At 45.6% G+C, this 20523-nt stretch overlaps 1 pseudogene across 1 annotated transcript; it reads right to left on the bottom strand.

The window, feature by feature from the left end:
- Positions 1–3424: 3424 nt before the first annotated feature.
- LOC110215128 (uncharacterized) lies at positions 3425–19961 on the bottom strand (annotated as a pseudogene). Its single transcript, XR_002326435.2, has 4 exons — positions 18840–19961; positions 11943–12069; positions 11328–11423; positions 3425–4682 (listed from the first exon to the last, which is right to left on the bottom strand). The product of XR_002326435.2 is annotated as an uncharacterized LOC110215128 (transcript).
- Positions 19962–20523: the final 562 nt, after the last annotated feature.

Below are 20523 nucleotides of genomic sequence, written 5' to 3'. Positions count from 1 at the left end.
TTGGTTCCCAGATTGCTAAAGTCCAGAGGGATGGAGAGACCAAGGCCGCCCGGGGTTCCGTCCTTCACTTGGGCTTCGAGGGCTTTCCCCCTGACTCCATCCCGTGTCTGCCTGCCTCTGTCGAACGCCGCCAGCCACGAGTGCCTTTGTGTATACGCGGACTTATGAAGGAATGAGCATTTATTAAGTGCCAGCTGTGTGCCAAGCGCTGGGAATGCAGATAGCAAAATCGAGATCAGCTCTGCTTTCAAGGACCTCGCACAATAAGCGGGGGAGACCACACAAAAGAAAGTCCAGCTGGGAGCCAGACAGAAAGGGCTGGAAACCAAGGGGTCAGTGCCCCTGGGATCCTTAGGTTACGTCAGCAGGCCAGGTCCCAGGACCACCAGTCCTTGGAACATAGGGACAGAGCAGATGCCAGGTGTCCAGGACCTTCGAGGCAGTGGCGAGGCAGATGGGAAGACCAGTAACCCTTTTGGGAGAAACCCAAAATTTAAGGGGTTTTCCCAGAGATTCTAATTGGCCATAAAGAGCTGGTGTGAGAGAGCCTGAGACCTCTCTCTAGAGCAGGGGTTCTTGAGTTAGGGACCTCCTAGGCAGTCTGGTGAAGCCTCGGAATGCTTTTAAATGCATGATGTAATAGTAGCTCCTCATAGTAGGCTCAGGCTTAAAGATCCTGTGTGGCAAAGGGGTGATCCGTAGCTTCTTGGGGCCCTTTGTGGAATCCTCATGACGTTCCCTTAGGTATGAGTCTACTGGCCTCCTTCAAGAATTGAGAAGCAGAGGGCAGGTAGGTGGTGCAGTGGTTACAGCACCGGCCCTGAAGTCAGGAGGACCTGAGTTCAAATCTGGCCTCAGCCCAAACACTTGACACTTACTGGCAGTGTGGCCCTGTGCAAGTCACTTACTTAACCCCAACTGCCTAAAAAAAGAATTGAGAAGCAATCTTGATGTACCATTTTAAAGACCTGTTCTTGACAAAGCCATACTGATTGGGAATCCCCACTTCTACTCCTAGGTGTTCATATTAATCACCTACATTCTAGAATTTGGATGGGAAGTCAAGCTCACTGACCAACGGATTTTCAGAATCCATTATATTCCTTGCTTTGAAACCTGGGACACTTGCCCGTTCCTAATCCTGTGGTGGTATATACAGTTCCCTTTCTCAGTGACCTTGCAAAGATCAAGGACTGTGTCTCCCAATTACATTTGAAGGTTCTTTTGGTCCTGGAGGTTGTATTCTTAAGTAGCTAACATTTATCTAATGCTGTAAGGTATACAAAGCACTGTATGTATATTATGTTATTTTATCTTCACAGTAACCCTGGGAAATAGGTGCTATTATTATTCCCATTTTACAGCTGAAGAAACTGAGGCAGACAGAGGTTAAATGGGTTACCCAGGGTCACACAGCCTGTATATGTATGAGGTGGGATTTGAACTCAGATCTTCCTGACTCTATGTCCGGGGCTAATTATTCTGAAAAGTGGTCCATAGGCTTTATCAGACTGCCAAAGGGTTACAGGACATAAAAGGGTTAACAATCCCTGCTAGAGTTCATCAGATCCAGATGCTTGAACTCTTCTATGACATCTAGGTGCTCTGCTGCTTTCTTTTGCAACTGTCACTGTCCTCAAAGGAGCTTACAAAGTAATGAGGACATAACCTGATGAAGAGATGTGTTTATCCTTAGGTGGCCCAGGCCCACAGCTCAGGTTAAACAGTATTGCACAGGCCTAGAAGACAGAGCACTGGATGAAGCAGAAAGGCCTTAGCTCAAGCACTTAGTACTGCTGTGGGGTCCTCCAGCTCTCTCTGATCTAGAACCCACCTCAGAAGGTTGTTGTGAGATCAGAGGAGCCATTATTTGTGAAGCGCTTTGCAAAAGCTAGAGCTAAGCTAATTGTTACTGTGATTATCTCCACGTTTCATTTGTGTTAGCACCATTAATAAGCCAGCCACGTTGCAGGATTGCTGAGGGCCAGCATTCTCAGAGACTTCTGGTATAGCCTAGTCTCAGTTGAAACTCATCAAAGACACCATTTTGCCCTAGGGAGGTATTTAATGGGGACCAGGAGGCAAACTTTCTAGCTCAGAAAAAACCTACTTATCAAAATGACCTCTACGTGATGAGATTAAAATCATTAACAGCAATCTGAAATACATGATGCAGATTATTTGGAAGAGGTTCCAAAGTGATGGCTAACTACCCCAGACACACTGGGTTTGCCATACAAGTCCTCCCTAGCCCGTCAGGAAGCAAGGAGAAGAGGAGAGAGAGAGAGAACTCTGCTCCTCTGGCCATTCAGGGGAATGAGCCACGCCTTTGTTCTGCCGCTCAAACAGAAAGTGGAAGGAGCTAAAGTGATTCCACAAGATGCGTCTCTCATCAGGCTGGGTTATGTGCTACAGCCCAGGCCTGCTCCTCATCTCTGACCCTGAGGGCAGGAGGCAATCCCCATCTTCTGTATTCCAGGTTCTGCCACATCAGAAGGTCAATGAAGGTCTCTTTGCTCACTACGTTCTCTAAGACCTTGCTACTGTGAGGAAGGGAAGAGAAAGGGGAAGGGCCAGTAACTGGAGGTGTCGGCAGGAAAACCTGAAAGTTGCAGTGAGACTGAACTAGGGGGAACAAAGCAGAAGAGTAAAATTCCAGAAACTGCCTTCTTCTCAAACCAGGTCCTATTGTCACCGTCCTCTGCTCTCTCACTAGGGCTTAAATCTCTGCCTCAGGCTCATCCCCTAGCACAGCACAATGACCTCTTGGGAGCTTTCTCAGTTAAGGAGTCAGTTTTGAACAAGAAGAGTCTGTCCTAATAAAATGAATCGAATGCCATGTTCTTTGGTCCGATCCATATGACCACTCAAGGGCGTCACTGAATCAAGATGGTCTTGCTCTGTGGAATAATGGAAAGCCGCCTCATATTCCTCTGACACATTGCAGGACAGCCCTGCAAAGAGTGAGGGAGAGGCAGGATATTCTACTCTCCCTTCTTATTCAGCTAGAGGGTAATGAGGCTATGAAGCATTCACTATATTACCACGGTTGGGGGGGGGGAACCAAAAACATAAAAAGAGACTAGCCCACGTTTGTAATCAGATGATAAAGAGCCAATAGAGAGTGACAGATGAAACATCCATGGGACAAGAGATGTGTGCTAGAGGAAGGGCCTGGAGTACGCAAGAGGGAACGGGATCACACAGAGATTTCAGTCTTATGCTTCTGCCTTTCTGACCAGAAAGAAGAAAGAGCAAATTGGGGACAATTCTCAGGAGTCAAGGGATGGAGGGAAGGGCATTTGTGAGATCAACAATGTTCTCACTGAATCATGGAAGTCAGCTTCTGTAACCATGGGAGGGGAGAAAACTGGGGGCTGAAGGAGAGTGAGAAAGTTTACAATAGACAGAAGTCCGAGATGGCTTCATCTATAAGATTTTCTTTTAACTTAAATTCTACATTTTTGAGTAAAATAAGTATGGACTTTGGCTCAAACACTTTTGACATACATGACCGTAATGAGACTTTACCCTCACAAGGTTTCACTCTGGTGTAAATCCTCTGATATCACCTGAGCTTCTTTGCTCTTGAAAACCATACCAAAACCAAAAGGCTTCTCTGCCACATGAATTTTATGATGTTGAAAAGGTGACGCAGCCCGCAGCAGACCTTCCCGTACACACCTCATTCCTGACATTTCTCTCAAGTGTGAATTCTCTCATGTTGAATAAGTCCCGTCTTCCACATCTGTGACACTCACAAGGTTTCTGTCCAGTGTGAACACGGATGCTGAGCAAGATGTGTGCTCTGCCGGAAGGCCTTCCACATTTGTTACATTTGTAGGGCTTCTCTCCCATATGAATTGTCCCATGTTGAGTAAGTCCTGCCTTGCAAGAGAAAGCCTTCCCACATCCATTACCTTTATGAGGTTTCTCTCCAGAATGAACTATTCAGTGGCAAACAAGACCTGTCTTCCAGAAGAAGGCCTCCCCACATTCGTTACATTCATAGGGTTTCTTTCCAGGGTGAATTCGCTGATGCTGAGTAAGGGATTTCCTCTTGAAGAAAGTCATCCCACACGCGTTACATTTATAATGTTTCTCTCCAGTATGAATCCTTTGATGTTGAGCGAGTGACTTTCTCTCAAAGAAAGCCAACCCACATATGTTACATTCATAAGATTTCTCCCCAGTATGAACTTCCTGATGTCAAAGAAGTCCTGTGCTCCAGCGAAAGGCCATTCCACAAGCATTACATGCATAAGGTTTCTCCCCGGTGTGAATTTTTTGATGTTCATTAAGTCCTGTCCTCCTATGGAAGGCCTTTCTACACTTGTTACATTCATAAGGCTTCTCACCAGTGTGAATTCTCTGGTGTCGAGTAAGGGGTGTGCTCCGACGAAAGGCCTTCCCGCAGACATTACATTCAAAAGGTTAAGCTCCTGTATGGATTTTTTGATGATTAGTTGGGCCTGTCCTCTGATGGAAGGCCTTCCCACAGTGATTACATTCATAAGGTTTCTCTTCACAGTTTGGTGTATCTAAAGTGTCACGGGCTTCCCAGGTTTCTCCCAGCTTGGTGACAAAGGCAGCATGTCTTGTGAATCTTTCCTGGGATGCTTCTTCCGCAGAAATGCCCACCTTGGCAGCTGACTGCTTGGGTTGGAGGCTAAGCTCCCAATCTGAAAGGAAAAAAAATACATAAGTCTCCGGGACTGCATTTCACTGACACCTATCTCCTGTTTCCTCCATCAAGAAAAATATCAAGCTTTAGAATATAGCGAGACTAATACTCCCACCTTCCCTATGTTTGTTGTTGTCATTCAGTTGTGTCCTATTCTATGTGACCCCCTTGGACTATGTCCGTGGACCTTTTTTGGCAAAGATACTGGAGTGGTTTGCCATTTCCTCTTCCAGGGTACCCCCACTTTGCCAATGAGGAACTGAAGCAAATAGGGGTCAAATGACTTGCCCAGGATCACAAAGTCACAGAGCTAGTTAGCGTCTGAGGCCAGATTTGAACTCAGATCTTCCTGACTCCAGGCCCACTGCTCTACCAATTGCACCACCTACCTGCCCCTATATATGTATAGTTATATACACATATGTACAGTTAGAGCTTATAAAAGCTCTCACTTTGATCCTCAAAACAAGGTTGTGAGATGTACAGGTCAGGGGCAGCTAGGTGGTGCAGTGGATAGAGCACCGGCCCTGAAGTCAGGAGGACTTGAGTTCAAATCTAGCCTCACACAAAACACTTGAATACTGGCTGTGTGACCCTGGGCAAGTCACTTAACCCCAATTGACTTAAAAAGAAAAGAGATACAAGTCAGTTAGGACTTTTTTTATAACTTATTTTTACAGACAATTCTTAAACTTTTTTTAGTCTCAGGATCCCTTTATATTCATAAGTTATTGAGAACTCTGAGGAGCTTTTGTTCACGTGGCTTATGCCTATCAATATTTACCATATTTGAAATTAAAACTGAGCAAAAAAATTTAAATATTTATTCACTTAAAATAATAAACCCATTACAACATAAATAATGTTTTTTATGAAAAATAACTATGTGGGGGCAGCTAGGTGGCACACTAGATAGAGCACTGGTCCTGGAGTCAGGAGGACCTGAGTTCAAATCTGGCCTCAGATACTTGACACTTATTAGCTGTGTGACCCTGGGCAAGTCATTTCACCCCAATTGCCAAGCCAAAAAATAATAATAATAACTATGTGTTCCAAAACAAACAAAAAAATTGTGAGAAGAATGGCATTATTTTACATATTTTTGCCAGTCTCTTTAATGTCTGGCTCAATAGAAGACATCTGGATTCTCCTCTCCCCTTCTGCATTCAATGTGTCGTGATATTGATGTTTTGGCTGAAGTTCCACCTGATGAAAATCTGGCCTCACACAGATATGTAGCTGGAAAGGGGAGGAGAAATTTTTTTTTTTAGGCAGTTGGGGTTAAGTGACATGCGCAGGGTCACACAGCTAGTGAGTGTCAAGTGGAGGAAAATTTTAATACGCTAATGATGTCTTAGTATTGTTAATGAGAATAGTTTTGACCTTGTGATCCCCCTTTCAGGAGGCCCACATACCACACTTTGAGAAGCGCTTATTTTAAGGGATGGTTAGTGAGCAGCTAGAGAAAAAAAGGAGTGATTTCATGGCTTTACCAAAAATACGACATGTTGGACTAGACTCTCATTTTCTTTGGCATTTTTTTAATATAAATTTATTTATTTTTAGTTTTCAATATTTACTTCCACAAGACTTTGAGTTCCAAATTTTCACCCCATCTCGCCCCTCCCCACACCCAAGATGGCATGCATCTGAATACCCCTTCCCCTAGTCTGCCCTCTCTTCTATCTCTCCCCCCTTCTCTTATCCCCTTCCCCTTCTATTTTCCTGTAGGCAGGATAGACTTCTGTACCCCATTTCCTGTATTTCTTATTTCCCAGTTGCATGTGAAAACATTTTTTTAAACATGTTTTAAAACTTTGGTTCCAAATTTTCTCCTTCCTCCTCCCCACCCACCCTCATTGAAAAGGCAAGCAACTCAATATCGGTTATACATGTGCAGTTATGCAAAACACTTCCATAGTAGACATGTTGTGAAATACTACCTCTATTTCCCTTAATACTATCCTGCCCCCCATTTATTCTATTCTTTCTTTTGACCCTGTCCCTCCTCAGAAGTATTTGCTTCTGATTACCCCTTTCCCAATCTGCCCTCCTCTTATCATCCCCTGCTCTCTTGTCCCCTTCCCCCTATTTTCCTGTAGGGTAAGACAGATTTCCATACCCAATTGAATGTGTATGTTATTCCCTCCTTAAGCCAAATCCTATGAGAATAAGATTCACTCATTCCCTCTCACCTTCCTCCGTTTCCCCTCCACTGTAAGAGACTTTTCTGTTTTTTTTGTGAGATAATTTACCCCGTTCTACCTCTCCCTTTCTTCTTCTAGTATAATCCTCTCTCATCCCTTAATTTTATTCTCCAGATATGACCCCTTAATCTTCAACTCACCCTGTGCCCTCTATCTATCTCTATCATACATATATATTTTTTCCTCCAACTACCCTAATACTGACAAAGGTCTCATGAGTTATAAATATCATCTTTCTATGCAGGAATGTAAACAGTTCAACCTTAATAAATCTCTTACGATTTCTCTTTCCTGTTTACTTCATCGTGTTCCAATTGTATTTGAAAGTCAGATTTTCTATTCAGCTCCAGTCTTTTCATCAAGAATGCTTGAAAGTCCTCTATTTCACTGAATGACCATTTTTTCCCCTGAAGGATTATACTCAGTTTTGCTGGGTAGGTGATTCTTTGCTGTAATCCTATCTCCTTTGCCCTCTGCAATTTTATATTCCATGCCCTGTGGTCCTTTAATGTAGAAGCTGCTAAATCTTGTGTTATCCTGATTGTGTTTCCACAGTACTTGAATTGTTTCTTCTGGCAGCTTGTAATATTTTCTCCTTGACCTGGGAACTCTGGAATTTGGCTACAATATTCCTAGGAGTTTTCCTTTGGGGATCTCTTTCAGGAGGAGATCTGTGGATTCTTTCAATTTCTATTTTGCCCTCTGGTTCTAAAATATCAGGGCAGTTTTCCTTGATAATTTCTTGAAAGATGATGTCTAGGCTCTTTTTTTGATCATGGCTTTCAGATAGTCCAATAATTTTTAAATTATCTCTCCTGGATCTATTTTCCAGGTCAGTTGTTTTTCCAATGAGATATTTCACATTGTTTTCTAATTTTTCATTCTTTTGGATTTGTTTTACAGTGTCTTGATTTCTCATAAAGTCACTAGCTTCCAATTGCTCTATTCTAATTTTTAAGGAAGTATTTTCTTCAGTAATCTTTTGGACTTCCTTTTCCATTTGGCCAATTTTGCTTTTTAGGGCATTCTTCTCCTCATTGGCTTTTTGGACCTCTTTTGCCATTTGGGTTAGGCTATTTTTTAAGGTGTTATTTTCTTCAGTATTTTTTGGGGTCTCCTTTAGCAAGCTGTTGACTTGTTTTTCATGATTTTCACTCTCATTTCTCTTCCCAGTTTTTCCTCTACTTCCCTTACTTGCTTCTCAAAATCCCTTTTGAGCTCTTCCAAGGCCTGGGACTGATTCAAATTTTTCTTGGAGGCTTTGGATGTAGGAACTTTGACTTTGTTGTCTTCTTCTGGTTGTATGTTTTGATCTTCTTTGTCACCAAAGTAATATAATATAGTTTGACTCTTTTTGTGAGGTTTGCTCATGATCCCAGCCAATTATTTGAGTTTTAAACTCTTTGTTAAGGTAAGAGTCTGCTTCCAATGTGGAGAATGTACTGTCCCAAGCTTTGGGGGTTTGTACAGCTGTTTTCAGAGATACTTGTAGGGACCTGTAAATTTTCAGTTCTTCCAAGGTGGTATGATAAGGAGCGAGGTGTTCACTCCTTTCCTCGCCTGTGCTCTGGTCTGTGAGTGATCAGAAGCAGTCTTTTCTGTCTTGGAACTGTAAGGAGAATTTCCTCTCCCCAGTCACTATAAGCTCCACCAGGCCAGCACTCCTCTTCTCCCCAGGACCACCACCCAGAACTGACCTAGATCCAAGAACGGGCAAAGCAAGAGATTTCTGCCTCAGCACTGGTAAAGAGATCCCTGCAGTTCCCCTCTGATCAGCCACCCAATTCCCCCTCAGTCTGTGTGCTGGAAGCTCAGGATGCAGCCATCACCCCGGGGCCATGCTCGCTGGGGAACTGAGGCTGAGACCTAGCTCCTCTCTGAGCACCGCAGAAACAGACTTCTCCCACTGATCTTCTAAGTTGTCTTTGGCGTTCGTGTGTTAAGAAGTCTAGAAACCGCCACAGCTTCCTGTGATTCAGTCCTCTGAGGCCTGCTCCAGGTTCACTGCGGCCTGCATGTCCAGGTCACACCATGCTCCTCTACCTGCCTGGTGTGATATACCTTTCTGATCAACCATCTAGGTAGTCTTGGGCTGGAAATTTGCTTCACTCTGTCTTTTTGTGGGTCTGCTGCTTTAGAATTTGTTTAGAGCCATTTTTTTACAGGTGTTTGGAGGGGTTTGGGGGAGAGCTCAAGCAAGTCATTGCTTTTACTCTGTCATCTTGGCTCCACTTTCTTGTTTTCTTTGTGACAAAGGTACTCTAACAGTACCTTTAGGTATGGGGTGGTTCAGTGGTGCTGTGGATAGCATGCCAGGCCTGCAGTCAGGATGGGTCACACAGCTAGTAAATGTCTGACACTAGATATGAACTATTCCTGAATCTAGGCCAGGCGTGCCATCCATGATGGCGCCACCACGGATATGAACAGATAATTCTCAAAAGATGCTAAGAATCATTTGATAACCTGCTTAAAAACACTATTAGTTAAAAGGTTGCTAAATAAAAAGCTTGGGGGTACTGCCTCACTCCACCAAATAGGAAGGAATAACTACAGGAGAAACAGGCATATTCATTCACTGATGGGGGAATTACAATTTTGTAAAATCCTTTTGAAGAGCAATCTGGAAGTGTGTAGTTTGAAGTTATAAGATCCTATAGGATCAGATTGACAGGATTCACAGGGAGAGGGACATCAGTGGCCACCTTGTTTAACTAAACATGAAGGAATCTTCCCTTTTCTGTCCGTGGTGAGTAATGATCCAGCCACTGCATGAAGATCTCCACGGTGGGAGAAGCCGCCACTCACAGGGTAGCCCACACCACTCGCTGTCCACTGCTCTTGGCCCAGTCCTCTGAGGCCAAACAGAACCAACCTCCAGAGGACAGCCCTTCACAGCCTTGAAGACAGCGATCCTCCACATTCCCCATCCCCGCCTCAAGCTCTAGTCTCCTTTCCAGGCTAAATATCCCCAATTCCTTCAAGCAGTTGTCACACATCACAGACCCAAGACCCTTTGCACTCCCAGCTGCCTTCCTCCAGAACTGCCCCTGGATAGCCTTTGACTCAGTAATTCTATGATGGGCATACGTGCTGAGAGAATGATCAGTCAATGCACCTGCATCTGTTAAAGGTCTACTAGGTGCCCGGCACTGTGCTGGGTGCTGAAGGATAAAAGGGAAATCTTTACTCTTACATCCCAAAACAAAGCACATGAAAAAGCTATCTATACAATGATTTTCATGACAACTTTATTCATAAGTGGAAAGAACTAGAAGTGATCTAAATGTGTAATGAGAAGGGAGATTGTGGCATTAATGTCATGGAACGCTAAAGTGAAATTAAAATGGATCAGCCATGGGTACTACAGAGAAATCTGCAACGGATAAGAATGCCAAGTGAAAGAAGGGGAACCAGGAGAATCAGGCACACACAATGACCATGTCACTCAAAAACTGAGTGAGAATTAAAGTACAAAAAGTCCTGAGGAGGGCTTGGCGGGCCTGACCGAAGAGGGGCCCTGACATCGCCTGGTTGTCTCTGATGTAGCTTCGGCAGAAGGCCGTTTCCTGCCCCACCCCAATGACCCATCAAGGCTGGCACCTTCCCTCTGAGATGACATCTTTATGGCGTGCACTGTAGATATGCCTTTACTGGCATATTATCTCCCCAGTTAAAATGTGAGCTACTTGAGGGCAGGGCTGGTTTTTTGCCTTCCTGGCTGTTCCCCCAATAAGACTCACCATCTCCAGACACCTGGAATTTGCACTGGCTGTCCCCCATGCCAGGAATGCCTTCCCTCCTCATCTCTGCCTCTCTTCAAGTCTCAGCTCAAATGCTACCTTCTAGACGAGGCCTTTCTCAACTAGGGCCTTCCCTCTGTTGATTATTTTCTATTCATTCTTGTATCTAGTTTGTGTGTATGTCGATGTTTGCATGTTGTCTTTCTCATTAGACTGTGAGCTCCTCCTGTCTTTGCTTCTCTTTGTATCTGCAGTGCTTGGCATGGTGCCTGGCACACAGTCAATTCCTAATAAAAGCCTGGTGACTAATAAATAATTGTAATGTAGGTTTAATAAGTTGAATTGATGGCTAATATTAACTTGGAAAAAAGTGACTTAAAAACCACAAAAGAATAAGGTCAAGGAGGTTAAGCAGGAGAAAGACTGCTAAATATAAACTAAGTGGATGGGATCAGTTTATATATAAAGTATCAGGAATGTCGAAGGAAGGTAGAAGAGAGCCCCATCCACTCTGGAGGGCCCAGAGGGCCTGCAGCCCTAGGGGAAAGCCCTTCATTGGTATGAAGATCAGGCCTATGAAGGGGCTCATCCCAGACAGCTCCAGCTCTTCACCACAGGCCTAAGCAGCTTGGAGGGGACAACAAGCCAGGACATTATTGGTTAAGACCTATTAATTTGGCTCTATTCACTCACCTGGATAGGTGCTTCTTGGGCCATCTCTCTCTGGTATCCAAAGTACCTGGCCAAGCTCCAGCTGGTGGATCACATCTGGTTTGGCAACTCAAAGTCCTGAAAATGGGAAAGGGCTCTTAGAGAGACTCCTCAGAATCCAAGCCCAGTCCCTTCTCTCTCTAGGAACAAGTAGCCGTGCTAGGAAGACCCAGAGAGCAGGACAATGGGTCCCGAAGGACACAGTACTGTGTTCCTAGGGATTTGGGACAATGGGTCACAGAGTCAACTTGAGCTAAGACAGAAAATGATTTCATTTGACCAAGGGCCTGCTAAGACACTGGTACCTGGGGCTTTAGGGGAGAACCTCTAACTTGAAGGAACAGAGTAAGGGAGGGACCACCTCAGGAGACCTGTAATCAAGCAGATGCTCTCCCATTCTACAGACCAAGGGCTTTTTTTTTTCTGGGAACAGGCAGAAGTACTTTGTCCTGTAGCTACAAAGGGAGTAGCCATCTCGGCTGTTCCAAAGCGTGACTGATCACTAACAAAGCTTGAGAAACTCCACAGCACGTACAAAGGAGGGAAGCAGAGAGCCTCTACCAGACAGACTCCGAGGCCTAGGGTCGTCCTCCTTACCCAAGGAGGCCAGGTTCCACAAGTGCTCCAGCATCACATCCCTGTACAGCGCCTTCTGAGAAGGGACCAGCTGCCCCCACTCCGCTGGGGTGAAGTCCACAGCCACCTCTTCGAATGTCAGCGACTCCTGAAATAACCAACATGTCTCTGCCTACCCAGATCTCCTCCATATGCGCCTGGGAGGACGGGGGAAGTTGGCCGGAGCTTGGAGCATGTGAGAGGGAATCACCCGGAAGGCCGGCTGCAGTCAGACTGGGAGAGATTTGTACTGGGATTTATGGAGCAGGGGAGTGACACGTCAAACCCATACCTTAGGAATCCCAGTTTGGAAGCTGGGAGGAGGCCAGGGTGGCCAGGGAGAGACTGAATGCATAGAGACCAATGAGGGGGCCCTGAAATAGCCCAGGAGAGAGGCGATAAGGGCCGAGCTAAGGTGGGGTGGTAAGAGTGGAGAGGAGAGAAGAATGGGTCCAGCAGGAAGGAAACCTAGGGAAGAATCGGGGCTGACTGAGTTTATAAACCTGAGGAAAGTGAGCAGGAGGGGCAGGAGAGAGTTTAGAGAGGAAAACAGTGAGTTCTGTTCCAGACATGCTGAGCTTGAGTTAGCCATCCAACATCCAGGTGAAGATTTCCAATCGGCAATTAGTGATGCTGGAGAGAGGGGGCAGGATGTGCAGGAAGAGAGGATAACTGAAGCCATGGAACTGACAAGATCAAAAGGGCCCATGACAGAGTCCTCAGGCACCCCCACACAAAGGGGACAGGTCAAAGAAGAGGTGGGAAGCTAGGTAAGACAGCCTCACCACAACAAGGGAAGAAAGGGGGCACTCAACTCTGTCAAACACTGCAGGGAGCTGGAGAATGATGAGGGCTCGGAAAAGGGGGCTGGATTTACAATTAAGTGATTGTAAACAATGGTGGAAAAAGCATTTTCAGGCAAGCCGGGGACTCGAAGCCAGCTTGAAAGAGGCTGAGCAGCTGAAGAAATGAAGGCAAGAAGTGTGGACAGTGTAAAGACGGCATCAAAACCACCCTAATCAACATCCTTGATGGCTACATGAGAACATCTCTCAGCCAATCAGTCATAGGCTTTAGACTAAGTAAAATGACACCATACAGGAAATCTGTGCCAGGTGGCCCAAGGATCCTACATGAAAGCACTGAGTTAGCTAGAATGGAGGGGATCCAGAAATTGAAACAAGCTAAAACCACCCAAAAGGCATGACCTGGTTGGGGGAGGGAAGAGGAAGAAGAGGCCCCCTCCCTTCCTCCCCACCCCCTTCAAGTTGAGCCTTGGATCTCCTTCCTGCCCCACCCAGATTTGGCCAAGGGGCCATTTAAGTTTCAAAGGCTCTGGAGGATTGGGAACTTCCTGTTTTCTCATCCACATCCTAGTCTCACATCCCTAGGATCTTAGCAGCTGGATGTATGTTCTCAGACACACACATACTGGATTCACTCAGTGAATTCAGAATTTACCGTTCTTCTATTTGAGAACCCGATAAATGGAAGAAAAGCAGCCGAGAGCTATGGGTCCCTTCTTTACCACATGAGCTCTCTAAGCTTAAGGCCACTTTCCCCTGGACTCTACATACAGAAGGGCGAGTGACACAGACTTTGATGGGGATATTTCCTACTAACTGGTCTCACTATATGACTTCAGGAAAAGTCCCTCTCCAACAACTACGTAAGACTGAATAAATCGATTTTCAATTTTTAATCTTGGGGAAGAAGTACTTGGGGAGGCTCGAGCATGGAAGCAGAAAAAGCTACACCATTGCTCTTCCTCTGGGACCCAAGATTCACCCTTGAGCATGGGAATTGGGATAAAAATGCCACAGAGTTTACCCAGACTGCATGTAGGAACACATCCAGGAGAAATAACGGGCCCTTCATGTGTTCAAGGGCTAAATGGAGAGATTCTCCACCAAGGAATTTTGTTTTTAGGTAGATCAGAGGGGTCAAGCACACAGCAATGTGGCCCGTAAACACTCCTAAGTCACATTAAAATGTAACTGGGAAATATTTAACAAAATAAATGACAAATTCAACAGAACAAAGACAATGTTAACATGTGGCTACCTAAGTCAGTATGTTGCCCAGAGGGATCTTTATGTACAGCTTAGTGGCCCCATTTCTATCTGAGTTTGACATCACTGCCCTATTACACTCATTTAAATTATAATTACACAGCAGCCAGTTTTCCCAGTATGTTTCTTTACAAGTCAGAGCTGAGATTATTTTTGCAGACTTTGACACTGTTGATTTGTTGAATGTTTAAATACTGCTAGGCTGACTTCCACAGAAGTATGGATATTAGGGCTATGTATGGACTTTGCATTACTAAATGCTCATAAAGGTTCATATTGTCATTCTTTTGTATTTAGACAGACCAAGATTTCTTGCTTTATTTTCAGATACTCCAGCATCATAGGTCCAATGGATAAGGTTTGCCCGTTGGCCTAGAAACCCTAAATAACCAACCCCATGGGCTTAATTCATTTTCTTGGGAGTCTCACACTTGTTCGGGGCTTCTCTCATCTTATTTTCTTTACTCTCCAACAGCAGTTGGTTGTCCCGTTGTTGGAATTCCAATACAAGTGCCCTTACAGTGGCAAGGATTCTGAGGGAAATTTCAGGTGCCCCTTGATAGAAAGACCCAGAGGAAGTCTTCCTGGACCTTCAAGAGAATTACCTACGGTACAGGATTCTCTAGAACAATGTTAGCGTGCTTTGTGTATAAAGGGACACCTAGAAATTATGTCCTGACCACAGTTAGGATGGCCCTGTGCACTGAGGGAATCAGAAGAGTTTTCAACAGGACAGTTTTCTTTCCGACCTGAAGGTGAGGGGACGCCTGGTCCCTAATCCCTGTGGGGAGAAGCCCACATGCTCAGGGAATACTGTATGAGAGCAGGCTTTCCCTTTGCAAAGGAAGGCTTGATTCTCTTTTCTTTGTTTTGGGATGAGGAAGGCCCTTTTTGCAAGAAACAAGACCAGTAACCTATTTGAATTTTGTGAAATGATAACAGTTTGTTAAATTGTATCACCATGTACTTAGAGTATGGAAGATGTTGAAATTACCAAATGTGAAGAGAAAGAAGTAAACTTCACCCAGGTAACAGATTCTCTGAAAAACAGAATAGACTAAACAGAACTCAATAACTCCATGAGACAGCAAGAAACATTTGAACCACAGCAAAAAATTGAAAGAATAAAAGAAAATGTAAGATATCATTTTTTAAAAATTCACCTAGAAAACGGGTGAAGGAGAGATCATTTAAAAAGTCATAAGTGAAAACTACCCTGATATATTAGAACAGGAAAGCAAAATAATGACAGGAAGGATCCACTGGTCACTTCCTAAAGTCCCAAAAAGGAAAAGTCTTTGGAATGTCCAAGCCAAAATCCAGGGGTCCTACTTCAAAGGAAAAAAAATACTGCAAGCATTCAAAAAGAAGTGGTACAAGTACCAAGGAAAACACAAGAGTTGACAACTTCTAGCAGAGATGAGAGGAGATCTTGGAACACAATGTTCTAAAAGGCAAAAGACAGAGACATAACCAAGACTTACCCTGAAAAGCTAAGTATAATCATAGATCCTTAATGAAAAGAAGACTTTCAAGTATTTCTGATGAAAAACACTAAAGCGAAGTAGGAATCTTGAAATACAAAGAGTAAAAAGAAACCTAGAAAGATGAATTTGAGTAATTGGAAGGGGCTATGTGATGTACTGCTAATAGTCTACATTTTAATGGGGTGAGGGGAGCAAGTGTCCCTTCAGATCCTTGACGTCTTCAAAGGGTAGTAAGGGAGCTAAATGAGAAAAGCAGAGGATCTGGTGATTACATTCCATTAAAAAGGTTTTAAGAGGGAAAAGGGAACGCTGTTACTGTTTGTCCTTTTTTTTGAAGAGGACCAATGACATCACGGGATGATGAGCTGGATTTAAGTGAAGCAGAGTCGCACAAAGTTGTTGAAATCCAGCATCAAGACAAAAATCAAGATGACTGGTAATGGCCCGGAGGCAGTGAATGACCCTGGATGAACTCTGATGTCTGACCAACCTCTAAAACACTCTAGACGCCCGCTTTAGCCACCTTTATGGTTGTTTGAACAAATTGTTCTCCTCCACTCATTCCACTGGGGCAGTGTTCACATGCTTGGATGGACATCCCCCTGCTCACTGACAAGTCTGAGGCCTGTCAGTTACCCTCAACCTGGGTTAGCCCATCTGCCAAGATGGTTTTACTGGGTATGGCCACTGTGCATGCTACAGCTTCTTGGAGCCACAAGTGAGAGCTGGGTGAAAGGCAGACACCAAAGGTAGATGAGCAGCCCTGAAAAGGGCTTGGCAAGCCCTCACACCTCCTTGATCACTCCATACACCTCAAGAGGGTGAGAGATGATTTTTTTTCTATTATTAATAACCAATTATTAAATCAGGATGAAAGTTTTTCCTTTTATTTTTTTCCCTTTACTTCCTCATTCAGGGAAGCTCTCTGAAGGACAGGGTTGGTGATGAGATTAGCCTAACCCTCCAAGAACACTCTCCTCAATCTTGGGTGGGACCCTACCTAGCAGGGAGAGCTGATTTTTGATTGAAGTGTAATGAGAATCGAATCTAGTTGAAATCCAAAATCCTAAAGCATTAGGCTCATGTCCCTGAAACCTCCATAGTTCAACTTAAGTGCTCTGGGTAAAGATATTGGGACTCCAAATTGCTGGAGGCAGCTGAGTCCCAAGATCAAGTCAGTTTTCAGCCGGAAGAGCTGAAGGCTTTTGGCCTGTCTCCTCATTAATATGTATACCCCCTCATTAATGGTTCACCAATCAGGGTTGACCTCTGCCTGTCAAGGGCACTCACTCTTCCAAAGTTATTTAAGCACTGATGATCTCCTTACCCAGAGAGACCACTGACCATCAAGTCATCGATTATTTGCTAGCCTAATTAATAAACTGATTATTAATTACCCCGAAACTCTGTCTCTGGGCTTTTCATTCGAATCAAGGGGAAAGAGAAGTGAATACACTAGTACAGAAAGGTGGAAGAAAGGGTGGTCTTGGATTGAACAGGGGAGAAACTAATAAGGGCCATTAGAAGTCACTTACTAGCAATATTATCCAACAAGACATTTTCCCCTCTGAAATTTCCTCCTCTGCAAAGTGGATATTACATGGACTACCAGGCATTTTTTGTGACTTACACTTCAAATCTTAAAGTATTGATATGATACTTTTGTCCACTTTTAGACTGTAGGGAACTCCTGGTATGAACTTTCTTCCAGCAGTGCAGATCAGTAACTCACATGCAACATATGATGCTAGAAAGTTCCCTGCATGTGTCAGAGGCAGGACCTGAACTCGGGCCCTGGAACCATGACACCATGCTGCCTCTCATGCCAGAAGTATTTATTATTGCTCTGTTAATTCTTATGCTCCTTTTGCTCCTCTCCTACATCAAGGTCAGTATTAAGCACATAGCCGCCCTGGAAGCCATGAGAAACAAAGGAATGAGCGCTGGGTATAGAAGTGATGGGCATGAGGTGACTAGGAAGAATTCCCTATGGGGGGCATGCTCTAGGGAGGCAGTCTGGTGAGGGTGAGGGGGTGAGCTCTGGAACCAGCTCTACCATTTACAACTTGTACAGCTTTGAAGAAGTGGCTTCCCCTCTGGGGGGAGGGGGCAGGCTAAAAATGCTTCCTAAGCTCTCCTCCTGTGCCCCATCTATGACCTGCTAATGATCCTATTCACTAGGTCAGGACATGGAAAGCAAATTCATCCACAGTGAAGTGATTTGTCAAAAAAAAAAAGGAAACTCCCGCTCATCTGGTGGGGAGCCTTACCAGCCAGGAGTACAGGGGCCATTCTCTCATCTTCAGGGTTCCCCAGTATTAGGGAGAGGCATGGTTCTCCAAAAATAGAACTGGAGAACTGAAGAAAAGGGAACGATGACAGGGAGCAGCCCTACCTCATAGGCTCCCTTCCCTGCTGAGGTGGATGTCAGAGGGATTGAACTCGGGTCAGCTGCCCGAGTTCAATCCAGTAAATGATAAGTGTACGTGAACACACACTCCGCAAGAGTACACACACACACACACACACACACACACACACACACACACACACACACGCAGTACCTCCCTTTAAAGAGCCCTCATTCTACTAAGGCCATAGACAAATAACTACAACACACCTTGATAGGGCAGCAAGCCCTTCTGGGAACTCAGTGCCCTAGAGTGCAATAAGCACTGGATTGGAGTCTAAAGTCCTGGGTTCAAATCTCAGCTTTGTTATTTATTATCCAGGGGATCTTGGGCAAGCTACCTCCCCCTTCCCCCATTTGTAAAATGAGGGGGTGAGACTAGATGGTCTCAAACTAGCTCTGGCACCAGGATCCTAGGACGATCATCAACACCTAGGAGTTCGGGAGGATGGAGGAAGACGGCTTCAAGGGGAAGGGGAGCAGATGAGGAGGGGGAGAAGGAAGAGATGAGGTAAGAGGAAAGGGAGGCGGGGGAGGGGAGGAACTCAGGTTAGAGGAGAAGGACAACTGGTCAGAGGAGGTGGAGGGGAGACTAGGTAGGTGAGGGGAGATCCTGGTCAGGTACTGGGGGGCCGTCAGGGAACAGAAGGAGCTCTAGCGCTGGGAAACTGGGAGAAAAGAAGCCGAGGAGGCTAGGCGGGAGCGACCCTTCTGATTGGGCCACATTATTATCCCCGCCCTCCCACGGTCCAATGGGCACTCGAGCTCATCGAGGGGGCGTGGCATCATCTGCAGCAGCGTCAGAGCCCGAGTACGCACGTGCGATGGGCCCCGCCCCCCGCCCCCTAGTGGGAAGGGAGTCTGGGGAACATGGCGCCGGACGCCTCACCCCATCCGAGGTCCCGCCTACCTCGCTGCCTGCTGGTGGGATCTGGGAGCCCGCACAGGGTGGGGAATAGCAGGCCGAGGGCCTGCGAGATGTGGAAGTTCCTGACCGAACGGGGAAGAGAGAAGGGAGAAGTCACGTGGGCACTAGCACCCTCCTGCCTTTTTGACTGCAAGGGCTTCTGGGAAAGTAGTTCTCAGGCGCGGGCGACTTGTGCGCATGCTCCGGAGAGGTCCCGTACGGTCCTCTGGTGTGGAAGTGTTCGCTGTCTCGTTGAAGATCGGGCACGGAGCCCCGTGCTCGTCACTTCCCTTATCGGATACTGTCTATCCACCCCATGTGTAGATACGACGTACCTGTTGAGTCGGTGTCTCTCCCTGTTAGACTGGAAGCTCCTTGAGGGCAGGGACTGTTTGTGCCCTTCTTTGATTCGCTGGCACGGCAGAGGCATAGGTGCGTGTTGGCCGCCTCCGCTGGGCTGTGAGCTCAGGGGCTTTCCCTTGCTCTTTCTGTCCCAGACGAACCCCAGACTCTCTGAGCCTTAGTGAAAATCTTTGGACTTAACTGGGGCTGTGGAGAGCGCGGTGTAGACAGCACGATGGCAGCTGGTCCTAGACCCCGTACAGAGATGCTGGAGTGGAGATGCGCAGGAGGCAAAATCCCAAATTAGAGCTTGCAATAAAAACCTCGGTTGGCCTCAGATGTCTATGGGTAACAACTGAGCTTAATCCGTGTGTCCCCCCCGACCTGAACCCCATGTGGGGGAAAAAACTAGTATCTTACGTTCTGCACCCTTACTCCACCACCTCTTCACAGAAGAATGGAGTGTATTTCCATGTCAGTCAGCTGGGATCAGTTCTATTTGATAAAAGCCTGGGGCTGGGGATTCAAAGATAAAAATTTTAAACTTCCTGCCCGCAAGGAGCTTGCTGGGGTACCTTCGTTTTCAAAGAGGACCAATGACATCGGGGTAATATCTTGACTTGGGAGTAAATTGGATAGAAGTGAGGCAGAGTTGGCCAAAGTTCTCGGCCTCACTCTCTTTCCAGAGTAATCGAAGTTCTTGTCATTGAGCACTTGTTCAGCCATGTCCAGCTCTTTGTGACCCTTTGGATTGTACTAGGCCAGGCCCTCCTATCTCTTCTATCTCCCAAAGTTGGTCCGAGCGCATGTTGCTTCCATGACGCTACCCATCTAATCCGTTGCCTTCCCCTTTTCCTTTTGCCTTCAATCTTTACCAACATTGGGGGCTTTCCCAACAAGTCTAGTCTTCTCATTATGTGGCCAAAATATTTAAGATTCAGTTTAAATTAATTTCTCCAATTATTTCTGAATGAATGTCTGTAAGTATTGACTAATTTGACCTTCTTGCTGCCTAAGGGACTCTCAAAATCCTTCTCCAGCCCACGGTTTGAAAGTGTGGATTCTGTGGTGCTCAGTTTTCCCTGTAATCCAGTGCTCACAGCCGTACATTGCTATTTGGAAAACCGTAGCTCTGACTATACCAACCTTTGTGGGCGAGGTGAAGCCTCTGCTTTTTCATGTGCTGTCCAGATCACTGTGGCTTTGCTTCCAAGGAGCAGGCATCTTTTCATTTTATGACTGCAGTCACCATCAGCAGGGATCTTTGAGCCCAAGAATATAAAATCTGACTCTGCTTCCATTTCCTCTCCCTCTGTTTGCCAGGAAGTGATGGGACCCATTGCCA

This window comes from Phascolarctos cinereus, unplaced genomic scaffold (genome assembly GCF_003287225.1).
Source record: "Phascolarctos cinereus isolate Bilbo 61053 unplaced genomic scaffold, phaCin_HiC Scaffold_4;HRSCAF=312, whole genome shotgun sequence".
Classification (NCBI taxonomy): Eukaryota; Metazoa; Chordata; class Mammalia; order Diprotodontia; family Phascolarctidae; genus Phascolarctos; species Phascolarctos cinereus.
Note: the sequence above shows the minus strand (reverse complement) of the source record. Positions and strands in the feature narration are given on the sequence as shown.